The sequence below is a fragment of the Monopterus albus genome, unplaced genomic scaffold (assembly GCF_001952655.1).
Source record: "Monopterus albus unplaced genomic scaffold, M_albus_1.0 scaffold31.1, whole genome shotgun sequence".
Lineage (NCBI taxonomy): Eukaryota > Metazoa > Chordata > Actinopteri > Synbranchiformes > Synbranchidae > Monopterus > Monopterus albus.
This window is the reverse complement of record NW_018127911.1, coordinates 5,099,921-5,105,059: the sequence shown is the minus strand read 5'-3', so window position 1 is coordinate 5,105,059 and position 5,139 is coordinate 5,099,921.

Sequence of the window (5,139 nt, the reverse complement as noted above, 5' to 3'; positions counted from 1 at the left end):
CCTGCTGATGCACAAAGAACAAATTGATTTTTTTTTCTAGATTGCTTGGAAGCTTTTTGCATATTGTACATTGAGCTCTAGTCCAGTCCACATTGAAATGCACTGTTTTTTATGGGTACTGGGAGCGATTTGAAAGGCTCTGAGATAGGCTGGAAATCAGTTTGTTAGCACTAATTTTTGCATGCAATTTGCTTGTTAAAAGCACATTTTAAGTGGATGCATATTTAGCAACCAAATTTGTTCAGCTAGCCAGATGCTGAAAAATCTACAGGCCTTAAATAAACATGTGCTGTCTATGCTTCAAACATAACTTTATTAATATAATTAACCATGTCCAAATGCCACAGTTAGACAATTTTAGTGCATATTGCTAATTACTGCTGATTTATTAGAAAAAAATTCTCTTTCATTTCAGGTTGTTTATCTGTCTTTTATTGATCACCCACCTTCCTGTCATTCCCCTACTTCCCACATCTATTCTCCGCCATCCCTCTGTTATCTATCCCCTTCTCCCCAACATCTCCACCACTACACACCCTGTTCTATTCTCCCTGTCTGTTTTCCTCTGTCCAATATGTTCAAGGCCCCCCAGCTGTGTTACAGGTAGCGAGAGTCTCCTTCAATTAGACATAACCATCACTCATGGTCAATGATTGTGCTAAAGGCTAACTTCCAGTCTATGAGGGGCCTTCGCATCTAATGTACTGATTCAGCGTGTCTCAGCCAACTTCTCTGTCTGCTGAAACCAAAGCAATTTATTCGTCGCCCAAGGCTCTTTTGGCAACAGCCAGTTGAGCAAGCTAACAGAGAGATAGTTAGAGACATGAGGGGCAATGAGAGAGAGGGAGAGAGCATGAAGAAGGGGGAGAGCTGGAAGGAGGACTCTCGTTTTCTCTCTCCGAGATACAATTTAATCAGAGACATCTCTGTGCAGGCAGGCAGCTTTACCTTTGGAGGAGACTTAAGCAGAGTCTTGGTTAAAGGGTTGTGTTTGAAGTGTAGGGGAATTATCACTTTCTTCCAATAACAGTGCCAAGAATGGAGAGAGAATGAGAGAGCACCGAAAAACTGAAACTCTAGTTAATCTGCTTCATTCCACTGAGCTGGGGAGTTCTCTGGCCACATGAGAATCAAATCCAATCATCAGACAGGAAAGACACACAGCTGACCAATCAAGTTACCACCTCACTGGCCAAATAGACAGGGCCAGAGGAAATTATATACTGTAGGTTTTAAAGCAAAGGCTGGAGCAGACAATGTGTGTGTTATTGTGTTTGCTCATCAGTAGGCTAATACTAAGGTACTATGTCAAATTAAAGCATTACCATTTAACAACAGGCTACATTACATGCAAGAGTAACAGAAATAAAATCCAAGTGTTCAGTATAGTACAAAACTATCAGATTACTACTGTAATAGCAGGTTTCTGTGCCCTTTTCTAATGTCCCATTTTATTTCTTTAATAACCTATTACTCAAGCCTGTGATCTTAATTGCCATGAGTCACAACTCAGAAATATAACATGACGGGTGGCCCCTTTAGTTCCTTTCCTTTTACTGACATCTTGCTCAGTGTGGCCAAGCTGTGAAGAGACATAATCTGGGTGAAGTCTGAGAGGGAAGCGATAACTGCAAAAGAGTGGGGCAAGAAGGTTAAAAGGAAAGATAGTTCTTGTCATCGTATGCTTTGCTAAAGGGCAAGAGATGTGTGGAAGCTCAGTGTATGTGTATGCATGTGCTTTTCAGGTGGGAGAGGGGTGCATGTGTATGTTTGTAATTGCCCCATGTGTGTGTGTGCATGCATCTTCATACATCTTTTGTATCTTAAAATAGTCAAGTGATGCCTCGACAGAGATAGAGACCTTGAGAATTTTGGAGTCACAGTTCAACAAGGCTGAGTGTGGCCAGATTCTGCTGTCATCACTGTCACATCAAAGCAGTGGGGTTTTTTTAAAGCAGCGACTGCTCTCTGTCGTCTTTGATTAATCTTGTATGATAAATCCAGTGATAAATGCTGGGGTTACGTACCCAGTGTAAACTCAAGTGTAACACACTAGGAGAAACTTAAACACTAAGAGTCATATGCAGTATATACATATATATGCATATACTGTATATATGTGTATATATATATAGTTCTCTTCATCTCTTGACTGTGGTCTGAAGTTTAAGCTTGATGTCAAGTGTAGCAATAAAAATGGGCAAACAAAGAAAGTAAGAGTTATGTCTTTAGGCGTAACTCAGGTAGATAATGACCTCATTATTATAAGACCAAGAACCACAGAGTTAATGACAAAACAGTTATTTTTTTTTTAAAGGAAAGCAACAGCTTAAATACTTTCTGACATTTTTACCAACCTGTAAACAAGATGAATAACCATTTTAACAAGTAGACTCTAATCCTGTGAAAAGTGAAGGCTGTGGGGGGGGCACAACATGAGTTGCAAAGTGAATGGTAAGTCAATCAGGCAGACTGCTGTATTCACTTGAATCATAACAGACGCATGCCAAACAATAATGAGGTTCTCTCTTTGTCTCTCTCTCACATACACACACACACCAGCGTACACGGACACACATAGCCTGTGATTACAGCTTGAGAAAGTAGTAATTTAGTCCATGATTACAATCTATCCGGCTGCCTGAGGCCAGACTCTGAGAAGTGTCTGTCTAAATGACACTTTAATAAGACGCTGTCAAACACACAAAAGGTACAGGGCGCACATGCAGGCACACGCTTATGCAGACTCACTGGTATCTATATTACAAGCACACTCATGCACTATCACACAACCACATTTAAGCATGCACATGCAATAGTATATTCACACACAACTGTACACACACAAAACAGAACAAACTTGCAGCAAAAGTATGTACTTCTGCATGCATGGATGTACACACACACACACACACACACACACACACACACACCAAAGATGGCATCTAGAGTGATTACTTTTATCACTCACTGTGTGTCAGCCATGCATCATTTCAGATGAACACTCCTCTCTCTTTCTTTCACTGCCTGACACTGAATAAATGCAAATGAAGTTGCTGTGAAGCAGATCCCATGCAGCAAAATGAATAATGTCTCTTTGTTTTGTTTTAATTTGTCAGACACTGGCCTGCACTAGAGAGTTCCAGTTATGTCGTTATGTAAAATGCAGTTTCATGTTGTCTTGATTAAGTAAGCAGTTGTTACTAGAGCTACTTAACCTCTGTCTTTCTTATAGGAGCAAAGGTCATCTGCACAAGCACTTTGAGCAAGTTCAATTTAACTGACCAAGTTATAATGGTAAAAGTAAGCACAACCACTTCAAGTAAAAATTTGAGCAGCACTTCATTTTATGAAGAAATACAACTGAAATGCATGATTATAAATGCAGAGAAAACATCCAGGAAACTGGACGTCAGTAAACAAAAGACAAAAAAAAACAACAACTTTGTCATTGAAAAAACCCTCCCAAGCAGCTACTGTGAAAGAGAATTTATCAAGCAGCCGTCTCAGATTTCAAAGGTGTTCCTTCGCCTACACCAGCACATGTTTTACATATTTTACCTTGTCTAACAACCAGTTGTTAGATTTGTAATGTTAATGTGAGTCATTTCAATTCAATCACTCTTACACATACGTAGCATTGTTGATGGTGCCAAAGAGCCATGTGGTTCAAAATAAGTGCTGTGTTTCTTGTGTGGAGAAGTGAATAGCACAAATTGTATTATTACCTAGTAAGGAACTTAGGAACACAAAACCTGAGCAAAGAAATACATGAATATGTGTTGAATGTCGGCAAGAATACAAGAACTTTCTTATCTTATCATGCAAGCCATGTGTCTGCCTTATATGCTTCACTAAGGCTCTGGCAAGTCAAATCAATGGAGCCTCAAAAAGTTCAAATATTTACCCTAGAGGGATAGACACACTGAAACAGATCAAATAAAACATGCTAATGACTAAAAGAATACACAGAACATTCTAAAGAAAGTCATGCCAGTTGTATTGTGTAAGACCTTGTTTTTTTTTTACAGCTGACAGCTATAATGCCATCAAATCAGTGAGTAATCCAAACTCTCAGTTTATCATGATGAAGTGATTCAGTTCAGTGTAAACAGCTGTTTAAAGTGGTCTGACTCATTCAAAAAGGTTCAAACAGTAAGAAAGGCAAATAACCATTCCCCAAACCCAAACTTCTATTACATATTACCAATGTGTAATCAGCTCTTGTCATCAACCTGCTTCTCTTTTCTTGCATTAGCAGGGTGATGTACTGATAATAGAGAGGCCTTATTTCAGCTGGAGCACCCAGACTTAATCAGTAGCTACTAAACACAGTGTCCTACAGTGTGACTCCTTACTAGTGGCAGAGCACTATTCTATATATCTCAAACACTTTCTAGGAAATCAATCAAGAAGCTTTTTTTTTCTAACATCACCTAGCAACACTAAGTAACTAGACACTTCACATGGAAAAATTCAGGTGTACAGATGTTAATGAAGCAAATAAAATAAAGCAGAAATGTTTAAAATAATGCATTTCAGTCAAATATCACAATGGAGCAACAGAAACTATAAAATATATAACAGTATTTTGTTTTCACTAGCATCACACTGAAACAGTATATAAATTACACAGGATAAGCTGGGAAGGTCCAGGCTACGAGGCCTCGGTTTGTTGGAGCACACACACACACACACACACACACCTACCTATAGTTGCTTTACTCATATAATACACAGACTCTGATGCAAGTATTCCTAGTCAGTGTATGCTCAACTAAGAACAGATACAGTAAACAGACACACACACACACACACACGGATACTCGTCCACCACATTTGTTTCCTTCCCTAGTCTCTCTTCTTTTGCTGTCAGCAGGGAGGCCTGGACTCTCTTTCTCTCTCTCTCTGTCTCTCTCTCTCTCGCTCTTCTCTCTCTCTCTGTGTCTCCCCACCACTCAGATATTCACGGCCACATCTGGGACAGTTTAATGAGTTAATGCCAGTCAATTACTCAGCCTGGTGTGGATGACCAATCAAACACTGTCTCTCTCTCTCTCTCTCTCTCTCTCTCATGCACTCATTCTCTCTCTCCATCTCTCTTCCTTTCTCTCTCTCCTTCACTGCTGATTAATGGCA